The 15,671-nt window shown below is 42.9% G+C and overlaps 1 long non-coding RNA gene and 1 pseudogene across 2 annotated transcripts; both read right to left on the reverse strand.

Moving 5' to 3' along the window:
* Nucleotides 1-6,816: 6,816 nt before the first annotated feature.
* On the reverse strand, nucleotides 6,817-7,758 carry LOC148864212 (uncharacterized). Its single transcript, XR_016109334.1, has 2 exons — nucleotides 7,619-7,758; nucleotides 6,817-7,539 (listed from the first exon to the last, which is right to left on the reverse strand). It is a non-coding gene; the product is annotated as an uncharacterized LOC148864212 (long non-coding RNA).
* A 2,494-nt stretch (nucleotides 7,759-10,252) lies between these two features.
* LOC148864213 (2-methylpropanoate--CoA ligase CCL4 pseudogene) lies at nucleotides 10,253-12,752 on the reverse strand (annotated as a pseudogene). The gene has a single exon (XR_016109100.1). The product of XR_016109100.1 is annotated as a 2-methylpropanoate--CoA ligase CCL4 pseudogene (transcript).
* Nucleotides 12,753-15,671: the final 2,919 nt, after the last annotated feature.

The following is a 15,671-nucleotide window of genomic DNA, read 5'->3' on the forward strand; positions in this document are numbered from 1 at the left end:
GACCAGCTCGAGTCCCGTAAGTGCTATGTCGCCGCCCTCAAGGGAAAAGCCAAGGTAGCTGGCGACCCCGAACTGGAGCGGCTGGTGGAACAGAACGAGGAGCAAGTTGCACCAACAGAGGAAACAGTTTCCATCTCTATCTCGGTAGAAGACCCCGCCAGATTACTTCAGGTCGGAGCATCCTTGGAAGAACCCTTGTGGTCCGAACCGGTACGCTTCTTACTCAATAACTTAGATGCTTTCACTTGGTCCATGGCAGAAATGCCCGACATAGACCCTAAGCTCATAACTCACAAGCTCAATACTGACCCTGTAGTTAGACCCATTAGATAGAAGAAACGCAACTTAGCCCCAGAACGCTGGAGGGCGGTCAATGAGGAGGTCGAGAAGCTCCTCGCAACAAACTTCATAAGGAAAGTTCATTACCTGAGCTGGGTAGCCAACCCCGTTCTGGTAGAAAAGGCAAATGGCAAGTGGCGCATGTGCATCGACTACATTGACTTGAACTGAGCTTGCCCAAAAGATTGCTTCCCCCTTCACAGGATCGACCACCTAGTGGACGTGACCTTGGGACATGAGTTTCTAAGCTTCCTGGATGCCTACTCGGGCTACAACCAAATCAGGATGGACCCAGCCGATGAGGAAAAAACCGCCTTCGTAACCGAGTTCGACCTGTACTGCTACAAGGTTATGCCCTTCGGACTAAAAAACGCTAGGGCAACCTTTTAAAGGCTTGTGAATAAGTTGTTACAACCCTTAATTGAAACAAAGATAGAATGTTATGTAGACGACATGGTCATCAAAACACAGTTTTCGCATCAATTGGTACAAGATCTACATTCTGTCTTTCAAATTCTGTGTCAATTTAACATGAAACTAAATGGCAGAATAGCCGCTCTGAGTCGTTTCATGTCTAAGTCAGCAGGCCATTGCCTGCCCTTCTTCAAGGCAATAAAAGGCAAAGGATTCGAGTGGAACCCGAAATGCTAGCTTGCATTTGACGAGCTCAAAAAACACCTCGCCAGTATCCTAGTGTTGACCCGACCTGATTAGGGCGATGTTTTAGAACTGTACCTCTCGGCAAGCGACGAAGTGGTCAGTTCGGTACTGGTAAAGGAAGCAGAGCAGGTTCAACGACCCATCTACTATGTTAATAAAATATTGCAGGGAGTAAAAACAAGATATCTGGAGATAGAAAAGCTAGCTTATGCGCTGGTCATTGTGGCCCGCAAACTCTGTCTGTATTTCCAAGACCATACCATCATCATCATCTCCGACAAAACCTTGAGGCAAGTATTACTCAGGCCCAAGGTCTCTGGTCGATTGACGAAGTGGGCCATCGAACTTAGTGAGTATGACCTCCAATACAAGCCACGAACCGCTATCAAAGCTCAAGCCTTGGCGGATTTTGTTACAGAATGCACATTTAGCTCCGAGGTCCTTAGCCCGTTGAGCACGAGGCTCCCAGGCCGGTTGAGTTCGAGTCCTATGAGGTCATTCCCAGTTCGGTATCTCTCCTGGTTAGGCCAAGCACGAAATGGGATGAAGAGCCCTGGATCCTTCACGTAGATGGCTTCTCAAATCAGCAAGGCAGCGGAGCTGGTTTAGTTCTCCATAGTCCGAGTGGCACGAAAATGGAACACGCGCTACGCTTCGAGTTTGCGGCATCCAACAATGAGGAAAAATATGAGGCATTGATCTCCAACAATGGCAAGCAGTTCTTGGACTAAAAGCAAACGGTCAAGCAGAAGTCACGAGCAGAGCTATCCTCCGCGGACTAAAAGCTAGGTTAGACCGAGCTAAAGGGTTATGGGCAGACGAGCTGCCCAACATCCTATGGGAATACCGAACTACAGAGAAGACCGCCATCAGAGAAACTTCCTTCAACCTCACCTATGGCACAAAGGTTGTCATCCTAGCTGAAATTGAAATCCCCTCACTTCGGTTGGAAGCATACAGCGACAGTACTAATAACGGCGAGCTACGTACCAACCTCGACCTACTTGACGAGGTGAGGGACCTCGCATACGTCAGGACCGCGGCGTACCAGCAAAGGGTAGCTCGGTACTACAACGCCAGAGTTAAGAGACGAAACTTCCGCATCGGCGACCTGGTTCTTCGCAAGGTCATGGTACCTAAGCTCGGCATTGGAAAACTCGGGCCGAACTGGGAAGGGTCCTCCCAAGTAAAGAGAGCACTTGAGAGGTATTACTTATAAATTATCAAATATAGTAGGCCATGAGCCACTATCAGAGCCTAAGGGCCAGAATGCCGAACTAACAAGGACCTCGGCACCGTAAGGGCCAGAATGCCGAGCTAAAGATGACCTCGGCACCTCATCAACGAAGCAAGCTGCACGAGTATGGATCCCAAGGTGCATGGCCTAGAGCCCAATTCTAAGCCTATGTTAACTAACCCGGGCGGAGAACAAATCGGGCGTATAGCCTTACTATGTTAACTCGCCTCGGGGCCTAAGTTTAGCAGTTCGGCAACATAGTCAGCTCGGCGAAAAGAGAAAATGACTACCCAACACTTAACCAAAAAAGGGGGACTACTCATTGCAAAATAATCTTGCTTACACTTCATCCCAAAAAAAAAACAACGGCAACAAGCTCACAGGCCCGGAGGTACATCTTCCTCGCCTTCAGAAGGGACTTCGACAATACCCAAAGGTCCCGCTTCATCTTCGAAATCCGTGTCATCATCAGCTGTAGTAGCCATTTCCGGAGTGATGCGCGAAGTGGTTATGGCACTAATGTCGAGCTCGGGGTATGTGTTCCTTATCATCCATCGGCTCAACTTGAAACCCCTTCTGTACGAGCCTACCATCATGTCATCAAAGCGCGGCAAAGCGATGTAATCGTTAACGGCCTTCACCTTCGCCTCCTCGATGGCCTGAGAGAAGATCTCATTCTTCTCCCTGATATCATCCTGAAGGTACCCAACCTGATGCTCCAGGTCCATCTTTAGGTCCACCATGTGTTTCACCACCAATCCTAAGGCCTCGTTGTCCCTCCGAGACCTCGTTAGCTCGAATCGCGCAGCGTGGGAAGCCTTTTCGGCAGCTTGCTCTCGCTTCAAGCTCCTCTCTGCCTAGATTGTTAGAGCATGGATAGAGGAGTTCACCTGACAAAACAAGAACAAATCAGCCCGAAAAAAAAAAAAAAAAAAAAAAAAAACTACTTCGACTTACCACTATGGCGTGAGTAGCAACACGCGTGCCTATGTGTTGCGGAGGAAGATCGTCCCACGCCGCAACCTCCTCAGGGCAAATAGCCTTCTTACTTTTTCGGAGAGCATAGCTCGACGTCAGCACGCTCCCAGCCCCATCCTGACTTCCCGAGCCTGAAGGCATAACCCAGGTATAAGCAGTATCGGCATAGGGGACCCCTGCCGCTTCCTGGACTGGAGGGGCCACCTCGGGCTCCCTAGGAGGCTCCATTCTCGGTGCCTCAGGCTCCACAACCCGGGAAGGATCAGCACGAACCCGCTTAGCAGCTCACTTCCTCCTCCTCATACCATCAAACAAGCTTGCACCTTGAGTCTTCTCTGCCTCCATAACACCTATAAAAAGAGCTCGACATCAAAAGACGAGAATAAAAAACAAAGTAAAAGCAAGCCTCTGAGCAAGAAACCTACCCGAACTTAGACTGGCCTGGATAAGCTTGGCCTTCGTGAGGTAGACCTGGCATTTGAGTCCAAGCCGAGCCCAGTCCTGGAGGCCTTTCACCGTTTCTTCATCTAACGTGGCACCGGCATCAGGAACAACCAATCTCCACTTGGTAGGAAATGGCCACCCCGTAGCACTTCGAACCACGAAGTAGTCCCACTTCCATGTTGGGACCATATTCGGAAGATCGTGCAAAAGCTTGAACCTCGGACGAGGAGACAAGTAGTAGGCCCGCCTACGCCTAGGTCCAATGGAAGGTAGTGCTCGCAACAAAGGGAGATGGTCCCAACAAGGTTACGAATGGAGTTCGGGTGGATTTGACCAACAGTAACGCCAAAGTGATTCATGACCTCAACCCAGCAACAAGTTGCTCCCAGAATATCACGATCTCGCCCAAACCATGCTCCCAAGGAAAGTCGCTCGAGCGTAAAATATAAGTATACTCCTTGGGCAGGTTATACTGAGCGATAAGGGACCAAAGTCTCTCGGGCATCATAGTGGAAGACTCGAACTTATTTGGCACCCGACCTCGACACCGAGGTGACTCGGCCTACGGGCTCGAACTCGAGCTCTTCCTCGAGCTGTACCTCAGGCCCCGCCTTGGACTCACTAAGGCTGTCAGGGGCAGCAGCTCGGTTTGTAGAACCAACATCTGACCCCCCTAGAAGACTATCTAAACTACCCGAGCTAGACATTGAATCAAAAAGAAGGCTGAGGACTCACCGGGGAAAAGCTACCGGACTACGAAGAATGGCGCGAGCTAATAGCCTTGGACGTGAGCTCAAGAAATGAATGCTGAAGAATGACGAAGGAAAGTGACCAGGGTCCCCCCACTATTTATAGCCACTGTACTCACGCATCAACGACCAAGATCAAAACCATCCAACGGCTCCCCTCAAAACCGACTGTGCGCCCCTCGAGGAGAAGTCAGTTTAGTGCGCATTTTCGATGTTCAAAATTTTAAAATCGTTTGGCGTCCGCGCGTGAGCTACACGCAACCCGGGATTAACCCCTGGTCGAACCAAGCCGACCTTGATCGGGCCAAAAACACAAGTAGGTCAGACCGGAGAAGCTCCAAACCAAGGCAAAAGCGTCACGAGGCAAATCCACCCGTCATCCCATGAACTCCCCACATTGGGTCAGGACCCCGGGCATGGGTAGTGGGAGGCAATTGATGGAGGGAGATTTGGCCCGACCCCTTGGCCACGCGACACGTGGAAGCAACCGAGAGTGACCTAGCAGAAGCGCCAGCTCAGCACGATAGCGGGCCCACAACCCGAGCTCCGAGAAAAGGAGTCCCAAGCTCCCCCAAAAAAGGAACCCACGACCCGAGCTCCCCAAGGAAGAACCCGAGCTCTCCCTTGGATGTCCTGAGCCTTACAAGGAGCGAAAGGGCAAAAACCCGAGCTGACCCACCCCGGGATAGTTCGGGCCACACTTCTATCCGAACTCAAGACTTCACCTCGCACACCACTTCGGCTCCAAGTCGCTTGATTGTACAACCGTAACTGACGCCTCGGAAGCCTGTACACGAAGGCGGTGCACCTGACTGATTAGGGGTCCGACACATGACAGCCACCCTCCAATGGCCACCTGCCACCGCCATCTCAGACATGGTAGAGACGGCCCTGACAAGGAAGAAAGTGGCGGTTATGACCCCCGAACTGGCAACTGGCAGAGGTTATGACACCCGAACTGCCGTCTGACAGAGATGATGACATTCGATCTGGCGGAAGTGATGATGCTCGATTTGGTAGAGGTATGGGAGTGAGTGTACCTTGGTGATTATAAAATGCCCCCTTCCCCCAAAGAAGGAGGTATGTGATTCTTGTGCTTTCTGGTCTTGAAATCCCTCATTCCCTTTGCCTTCTCAAGAGCACTAACTTGAGCTTCGGAGTGTTCCAATCGGATTTCCCCCCGGAAGTTTGCATTTTCTTCCTTGTTTCAGGCACCTCCAATTTCGTCAGAGGCAAGGTAACCGACAGATAGGACCGAACGAATTGCACATCATCAATCTCCATACTTCAGTGTTTTATTTAATGGGAAGAAATTCCCAATGGAAGGCTATAAAAACTGTTCAAATGGGGGGATTGCACTGACTGAATCCGGTTTCGATAGGGCAAGGGTCTCTCCTCTCACCAAAGGCCTCATACAAATTCTCCCCATCTTTCCTTCTTAATTCTCTTCCCCTTTCCTCTTCAACTAACTAAAAAAAGGAGGTGACGGAATGAGAGAATATTGGTTTTTTTTAATGATGGGGGTGGGGTATACTTGCCCCAGCCAATTTTTAATGGAAATAATTTACCAAATATGTAATTAGATTAACAGCGAATTACTAGGGTTAGATGTGGAAGTTAGTACTGTGTTGGTTTTCGATAACATCAGGAAATTTTCTAATACACTTCTTATATGCATAAGGTGTAGAATCTTGCTGATTCTTCTAATTTTGTTTACTAAGGGTGGGGGGAGGCAGAGGGGACTAATGGTTAGAATCTAGTAAGGGTATTATTTAAGTTTGGTTTAGAGTAAAGGTGGATCATTTGAGTTTTTCAGTTGTTTTTTTTCCATAGCCCCAAACTTTGCTCCATATCTTCATTGTCATAACCCCTTTTGACAATGATATGGTTGAAAAATTCTACATGATGGTTATCACACAACAACATTTTGAAACTAGACTCTCTTAACCACCTCATCAATGGGGAGGGAACCATGCATAAATTTCCACATAAACTCACCAAGCTCTGACGACATAGAGTCAATTGGCAGTAAGCATTTCTTCTTCTCCTTCCCCTTCCAACCCTGTTATTCCTCTTCCTTAATATCTTCCTCCTTCCTCTTCTTCCGGTAGGAGACTACCGGCGGCGATTTCACTGTTTCACCGAGTTCCCACATTCAACTTCATGATCTCATTACAAAGAATATCCTTTAAGAGCTATGATTTATATGGCCTAGTTCCCTCCCACCTTCTGTGTATACAATTAAATTTAACCGTCATGGCTGTTGTATAAGGTAGCCCTAGAAGATCAAGAAAGGTTTCCACGCTTATCATACTAATTCTTCATTTACATTGGTTACCAGGTTTTCTCAATACCATAGTTGGTCATTTGTGAAAAATGAATATAATTTACTGTTCGATGCACAAGATAGACAATAAATAACAGAGCACACTTTACTACTATTCACATTGCATAAATTTAGTTCAATAAAAATCAAACATTAATCCATTTTTTGTGGCTTTCAAAAAACATCCATTTTTTTGTGGATCCGATCCCCATCTCAGATTCTAAAACTGGTAATCAATTGTAGATAACACAGAAGTAGGCCATGGAACTTGAATCACAACTATGTGCTCCTCGAACGTAAATGCACCTCTTCACCATCAATTAAACAAACTTTTGGTTTCTTTTGATGCAAACAACCTCATCTCTCCGGTTTCCCTCGCTCCAATTCGAACCGAGCTTGTCTTGTCATCCTACTCCAGTGATTGAATGGCACCTCTGGTATTAAGCATGTCGACTAATACAATAGGAGCAAATTGGATTTTGCTTGATAATAACATCATCGGAGAAACTGTGAGAAGCTCGAAAGTAAAAGGCACCAATGAAATCTCCATATGGCACCAACTTCTTCGCTGGGAACAGATATACAAGAAACACTTGTACCCCTTCAAGGGAAAATCAGGTTCTTTCCGTTTTCCATTCAATATCGTTTGGGTTCATCATAGCTGACATAACATGCAAAAACTCGGAGGCACAATTGTCTCTTTGAGCTTGACGGCACCAACCTCCCACTAGGTGACATGCCATCAGAATTGGACGGCAATCGCTGTCGGAGCTTGGTGAAACAATGAAATCATTGCCGGTGGTCTCCTGCCAAAAGAAAAGGAAGAAGATATTAATGAAGATGAATCACAGGGTTGAAAGAAAAAGGAGAAGAAAGGATGTTTACCGCCGGTTGACTACATGCTGTTGGAGTTCGGTGAAACAATGAAATCGCCGCCGGTGGTCTGTTGCTAGAAGAAGAGAAAGGAGGAAAACATTAACAAAGAGGAATAATATAGGGTTGGAAGGAGAATGAGAAGAAGGGATTCGGCTTATTCTTATTGCCAGTTGACTCCATGCCTTCAGAGCTTGTTGGAATTGCTGCCGGTGGTCTCTTGCTCTTGGGCTCGGGCTTGGGTGAAAATGGAAATGGGGAAAGGGAATTCAAAGAGTCGGCGTACTATGCACGCATGGATGCATTGAACGAATGCACAACGTCGGCGTCGAACTAGGCATAAAAGGATAAAAAAATACTTAAAAAGTTATAAACATTTTAATTACATGGGGTTTTTCGGTCTTCCTCCCATTTTCGATTCTCCCCCACCAAGCCCTAACCTAGAAGCATCCATCGGCAGGACGTCCGTGAACGTGAAAGCCACGCGGACAACATCAAGGACTACAGCTTTGTTTGCCACCGGATAGCGCATATTGTCTCCGCTGTTGTCATCTCCGTCAACGGATTGTACGATGATGGATTCAAAACTCTGGTGTTCCTCAATGCAAGAAATTGCCAGGGGGTTTCGATTAATGCCGATATCACTTCATTATACTATTATTTTTTTGTTGTTAGTGAATGCTTCTAAAATTGGCGGTATCTGAACCCCTTTTTCTCATAAACGAATCATCAGTATCAAAGTTTCAAAAATAGAACAGTTAACTCTACACTTTGTAACCAATTTTAAGTTTAAGAGTAAAAAAAATTAAAGTTTTATTTTTTTACTTGCAACAAATTTGTATCATAAAGTAATAAAGCTTGGTTTGAGGTGGTGCTGAAGTTCTTCCTTGGAACTCCTCAAGGATAGCAGATCGACATGTTTTTTTTTGTTTTTTGTAATTCTAAGGTTAAGGTAAAATGTTGTATTAGTTTCATAAAAAACTTGTGCAAGCATAACTCAAAGTACGATGAACGACCATGCATTAAGAATATAAAAATCATTTTGAAATTTTTACAGTGAGATGAACTCAAATAGCATTCAGTATTGGAATTCTAGTAAGAGAATTGCTTTACAATTTCATTTTTGTAGTCTAAATTCCAGGTTTTTAGTTCTCAAAGCAGTGTAGTAAATTTCATAGAACTGAACGGACAAGGAATTCAATTCTTCTGCATTAGACAAAGAGCACCAAAGCAACAGAGAATTGGATCCAGTTATGTTTGTGGGGTTTCGATAGGCTGCATTCGATCAGGGTAGCATCGCATCGACTTGGGGATGTGGATGTTTGGTTTAAAGAGGAAGGAGTTTAGGGGTAATGCCAAATTCAGATGTATTAAAAAGCAAAAAAAAATTAAATTTGCAGGGGAGGAGGAAGAGAAGAAGAAGAAGAATATAAAGAAGACAAACATGCTTATTGCCGGTTGATTTCTTATTGTCGGTGGATTCCTTATTCACAGACGTCGGTTATGCAGTGAAACCGCTGATGGATTGCTTTCTGTGTTAGGGCTCCGAGGAGAAAATGGGAGGAGTAAGAACGAATTCTCACATCCCAATCCTAAATAATTCAAAAGAATCAATGATTTTAAGTTTCTTTTGTCTTTTTCTATTTGGTTCAACCAGATTCATTTTACTAATGTTCAAATGCCTATTAACGTTAGCTTGATTTCGCCCAGATGACGACGTGGTCGTCTTTCATTGGGGGGTGCATTCATGCACCCATGGGTGCTAATAACAGATTCCAACAAATGAGAGAAAAAAAAGGGTAAATTACAAAGGCTCCCCTGTACTATGAGTTTTGTGACAAAGGCTCCTTGTACTTTGTTTTGCGACAAAAACCTCTCTATACTATAGGTTTTGTGACAAAGACCCCTTGTACTTTGTTTTGCGACAAAAACTCTCCTGTACTATGACCTGTACTATGACCGTGAAACAAAGATCCCCTTGACCATTAAATCAGATGACGAAATATGTTAAATTACTAATACTTCACTAAAATGTTTTTATTTTCTTTTCTTTTGCCATTTTTCTCTTAAAACCTATTTAACCTATTGCTTTCCCTTTTTGCTTTTCTTTTCCCCTCCCTCACCGTCCTTTCTCATTCTTTTTCTCTCCCAACTCTACAAAATGAAAGGACCAAGGAAACCCATTTCTCATCTTCCCTATCTTCCCTATCTCAATCTCTATAGCCATAATAATTGGCGTTTTGCAAAGAAAATCAGATGTGTGTGAAGAACGAAAGATGGTTTTTATGTAAGGAGAGGAAGCTCCTGTGTATGGAAGAACGAGAGTTCTGCAGAGAAATGCTGGATGAAAAAACCTCGTCTAAGAACTGATATTTATAGGCAACCCTGGACTCGAACTGGTATTTGTAGGCTTGTACTGTGTGAGCAAGTGGAGATTTTAATCCCTTCCGACGGCTGGTATCTTCTGTCATTGTTTTTTTTGTTTTTCTTTTCCATATCTTTTCTTTATTTTTCAGTCCCCACTATATCTACAATTCTACAATAAATTTCCCCTTTTGTTCTACCTTTACCGTTCTCTGTTTTCTTTGAATTGCGTAGTTGAGTTCTCCATTTTCTAACTAACTTGTGACTGCTAAAAAAACATCGTGATCAATCGATTTTAAGTAACCTTCTTGAATGGATATGAAAACTATAATCATGCTTCAATAATTTACAAGTTAGTTCTGATTACCGCACAAATCAATCAACCCCACTTACAGGTTACCCGATTACTTCTCCACTCGCCAACAACGTCAAGACAAAAGAAAAGGTCAGGGAAGATTACAGGTACAAGGATAGTATGGGGATTACAAATATTGCAACGGCAAATTTCAAATGAGGGGACTTTGTCGCAAAACAAAGTAGGAGGGTCTGTGTCTTTAAAAAAAAAAGGCTTTTTATTGGTGATTTTGTCTCTTCCCAACGTTGAATAACGGGAGCGTGAATCGAATTTAATTAACAGAATTGTTAGATTTGAAAGGGGCGACGTGCACGCTCCCCGTTCACTGGATTCGAGCTCATTCACAATAAGCTTATATCCGGCTCAATTGCTGGGACGAGTTCAATCCCTTCGCCATGTCCCTAAGAACAAACTTCTGAATCTTCCCCGTCGAAGTCTTGGGAAGCTCGTCCATGATCACAACAATTTTAGGAGCCATGTAGTGCGGCAACCGAGCCCGACAGTACTCCACAATTTCCTTCTCCGACGGCTTCTGTGTCGACGACTTCATCAAACTCACGAAAGCACAAGGAGTCTCACCCCAGAACTCGTCCGGCCGAGCCACCACTGCCGCTTCGTTCACAGCTGGGTTCGTGTATAGAACCGATTCCACCTCCACGCTGCTCAAGTTCTCACCTCCGCTTATGATCACATCCTTCGATCGGTCTTTGATCTGCACGTACCCATCTGGGTACATCACACCCACGTCGCCGGTGAAGAACCAGCCTTTGTCACTTAGGGCGACGGACGTCGCGGCTGGCTCCTTCAAATAACCCAACATAAGACACCCACCACGCAAAACGATCTCACCGATGGACGACCCGTCTCGTCTCACACTCTCTCCCGACTTGGGATTTATTACGTCTATCTCGGTCATCCCAATAGTCCTCACCCCTTGTCTCGCCTTTAACCTCGCCCTCTCAGTTGCCGGTAACCGATTCCACTTGGATTTCCAAGCGCATGAAATAACGATTCCACCTGTCTCGGTCATCCCGAAGCCGTGACTCACTATAAAGCCCAGCGACTCTGTCCTGAGCAGAACGGCGGAAGGGGGCGGCGCTCCAGCCGTTAGAATATGGACGGGTCGTGGGAGTGGCTGGACGTTAGGTGCGTTGGCTAACATGTTGAGCACAACCGGTGCACCACACATGTGGGTCACCCCATGCTTGTGAATCGCACGGTAGATTGCCGCAGCATCAAACCTACGGAGACAGATGTTGGTCCCACCCACAGCTGCCATGCCCCAAGGGAAGGTCCAGCCATTGGCGTGGAACATTGGTAGGGTCCACAAGTAGATGGGCTGTTTCGGCACAGACCAGTCGATCAAAGAATTAAGGGTGACGATGAAAATTCCCCGGTGGCAGTGGACGACCCCCTTAGGAGCCGAGGTGGTACCAGAGGTATAGTTTAATATCATCGGGGCCCACTCGTTCTCCGGCCGGACCCATTTGAAGCTGGGGTCACCCTTCTTGATCAGGCCTTCGTAAGTCCGGTCGTCGTCAACGGCTACCATTTCGTTTGCTTCCTCTGTGATGAAGAAGAGAAGAGGGCTTTGAGTGGCGGGTGGGAGCAAGGAGATGGCATCGAGGACAAGGGAGCGACAGAGGACGTCGACGAAGACGAGCTTGGACTCGGCGTGACGGAGGAGGATGGAGATGGTCCGAGCATCCAGGCGGGTATTGATGGTGTTGAGGATGGCGCCGGCCATGGGGACGGCGAAGTGGAGCTCGTACATGGCTGGGACATTGGGGGCCACGACAGAGACCACGTCGCCTCTCTTGATGCCGAGAGACGTGAGGGATGAAGCGAGTTGCAGGCACCGGCGATGGGTCTGAGACCAGGTGTAGGAGAGATCGTTGTAGACAACAGAAACGCAGTCGCCGTAGACGGTAGCTGTTCTTTCGAGAAAGCCTAGCGGGGTTAGCGGAGAGGAATTAGCAGCGCTTGGCTTCAGTAGATCCATCACTCTCCTTTTCTCTCTCTCACTTTTCACTGGATTGTTGACTCGTTGGATTTCAGTTTCAGCCAACGTTGAGAGTATTTATAATGTAAAATGAAAATGTCTGAATGGATGGATGGATCCAAAAATAAAAAACAGAAACTTGTGAACGGCGTTGTCTGGGGAACAAGGTCACTGCCATTTATTAAATTTTGGGTAGACTAAAATATGTATTATTGGTAGTGGACTGGTGGTGGGCTGATGGACCCCAGACCCAATTTTGGCTTTCATTATCATGAGACGATACCAATTGCTAGTTTGCTACCAGTACCAGTGGCTACCTTTTAATCCTTTTTATGACATTAGTTCATGGGCTCGTGAGTTGTATTACATTTATGTCAATCCATGGTTGTCGTGGACTTCATTTATTCGAGAAACTGAAAAGTTTTGGGTCCGGTTCTGGTGCACTTTAGATGAATGATTGCATTTTGGACCCAGGATGTGGGCTTAAGCTTCTGTTCATTCGGAGGCACTGAAAAGTTTTGGGTCGTGAAACGCAACTCGGCCCATAGTGAGGTTGACGTAACAGGTGACGTGTACCCAACTTCTCCATGTGAGGTTGAGGGTGAGGTGGGTCGATTACGTAATGTGTGATGATTCTCGTATATGTATAGCAGCTGCAACAGCCAAGAGCCAACAGGCAACACTAATCAGTTAATCTCATACAACGTTTTATTGTTTTATTTATTTATTTATTTATTTTTATAAATAAATCACCTGCAACGTTGGTAGCAGCTCGTCTTGAGTCATAATTGAATGTGAGATAACGTGTTTAAACATGTTATTGCATGTATCTTTCGGTTTCGTGTTCATTTTGACTAGTACTTGAGATGCATCTATCAAATATCAAATATAAAGACAACCAACCTAGCTAAAAGCTTAAATTGTTTTGTTAGGTGAATTCTCTAAATAATAGGCTTTTTGTTTTCTAGCTAACATGTCCCTTCACATAGCAGTTGATTGGGCTTGAAATGTAAATAAGCACATGAACACACAAGTTTTGTGTTAAAATTTAATTAATTATTGTTGGTGTAACAAGGATTAAACACTAGACCAGGTGATTAAATAGACTTTTATACTATATCTAAGGAGAATCACACAACCTAAAATGCGTAAGCTGGTAGGGGAATTCAGTAAACAGGTTTTTATTGTCTAACAATAAGGACATTGATGATTTGGGTTGCAAATGAAATGAAATGGACTGGAGATAAGTAAATCCAAATTTGATTAATTTATTTTTGAATTTGAACTGAATCTTAGTTGTCATATTTATATTGGATTCAAACCGAATTCAGATGGTAATAGGACATTAAATAGTATTAAAGAATTAATTTCAAAATGATGAAAATATTATATATTATTAATAAAATCTATACTACTTTAAAAAGTACCAATAGGCTCAAGAATATTCATGGAATTTTTAAGACAAAATTTATCCCTCTATATTTAAATTTGTTGATAAAAAATGAGGGCAAATGGGGTAATCTAATATTGCTATTAAATAAGTTGAAATGAGGTAATTTTAAGATATTCAATGCATTCAGTTCTCTCTCATTAAATCCAACGTTTAAGCTATTAATTTGCATTCACCTTCATTGAATCATATGTATAAGGCACTTTTGTTTCTTCTCATCATTAAATTCTATAATTAAATCCATAATTAATAAATTAATAATTCCGATAACATAAAACTTAAATTTTAAAATCTACCTGAAAAAAATAGTGTTTTCACCTAGGTGGTGGTAGAAAATTAAACCATTTTAGGTCAAATGGGCCAGTCAATGTCGCCACAATTAAATAGTAAAATTCAAAAATATATAAAATGCAAAAAAATATATAGAAATTAAAAAATCCGAAACATTTTTAGCATCATATATTAGACATGGTAAACAATAATAAGTATGATAAACAATGTTTTAAAAACCGATCCAAAGGCCGACTTGCTTTTGCCTTCAAGTCACAAGTCATCGGTTCAACTGTCAAGGTCAAACGGGTCAAACCACTTTTATATATATAAAATATTAAAAATTACAATTTAGGGCCAAAAAGGGATTTTTTTTTTATGAAAATAGCAATGCAAGACGCCTAAAGCCCTTGGTGCGTATAGATCTTGAAAAGTTACCTAAAATAAAAAAGATTACATCAATCGAACATCAGAGTGCAAAGTTATGGCCTCCAAAAACTTGCACATAATTAAATGCACAACCTGCAACCTGGTGACCAGGTCAAAGGGGTGAATGGTTGAACTACCCGAGTTAGACACTTTTTGACCAAGTCAATGCTTTTTTACTGAAAGGGTGAGCCTCAATAGAATTAGACCGAAATCAAGGCCGAGTGACGGTTCAAACGATTCAATCGGTTAGGTCAATGGCGGGTTGAAAACATTGATGACAAATAAGAAATATTTTTATTAATGATGGAATGAAATGTAAATTTTCAAACCAATTGGAAATAAAACTATTTTCCTATTCTCTCTTATTAAATCACATATCTAAGGTATATTCTCTTATTAAATCTTATATTTAAGATATATTTTTTCTCATCATTAAATTATACTAACTAAATCCATATTATTAATTTTAATAATACAAGAATAAATATTTTTTAAAATAATTTAAAAATAAAACCATTTTCTTTCCTACCAATAGTGGTGAGTAAGCAATTTCCCATTTGGGGTCAAATAGGTTAATAAATAATACCATAATGAAATAATAAAAATTAAAATAAGTAAAATATATAATACAAAAAAATAAAAAGAATTGGACACATTTCTAATATTATATGTTCAATATACTAAACAAAAATAAGAATGAAATGTAAGAAGTATTTTTATTAATGATGAAAATAGAATGCCAAATTTAAAATCAACCTAGAAATGAAATGATGTCATAGTTAAATAATAAAATCTTTAAAAATATAAAATACAAAGAATCACAAAAATTGAAAAAGTAGAGAAAATTTTGGGCACATATCTAATGTTACATATTTATAAAAAATAAAATATTGGGTACATATTTAATATTATAAATTCATTATATTAAACAAAAATAAATATTATACATAAGAAATAATTTTATCAATGAGGGAAATGTAATACAAAATTTAATGTCAACCTACAAACCATACTATTTTTCTTTTTGGGTGGTGGGATAATGGTTTAGGTCCAATGGATTAATCAATGATATGATAGTTAATTAATATATAAAAATCGGGTTCAACTATGATATCTGAATTTTTTACCAATCAAATGGTATAAAAACGTGGTAGCCAATCAGATGTTATTTATCAAAATTCATGGGTGGGTTTTG

This window comes from Nelumbo lutea, chromosome 3 (assembly GCF_056320005.1).
Source record: "Nelumbo lutea isolate HS-2025 chromosome 3, American lotus-T2T, whole genome shotgun sequence".
Classification (NCBI taxonomy): domain Eukaryota; kingdom Viridiplantae; phylum Streptophyta; class Magnoliopsida; order Proteales; family Nelumbonaceae; genus Nelumbo; species Nelumbo lutea.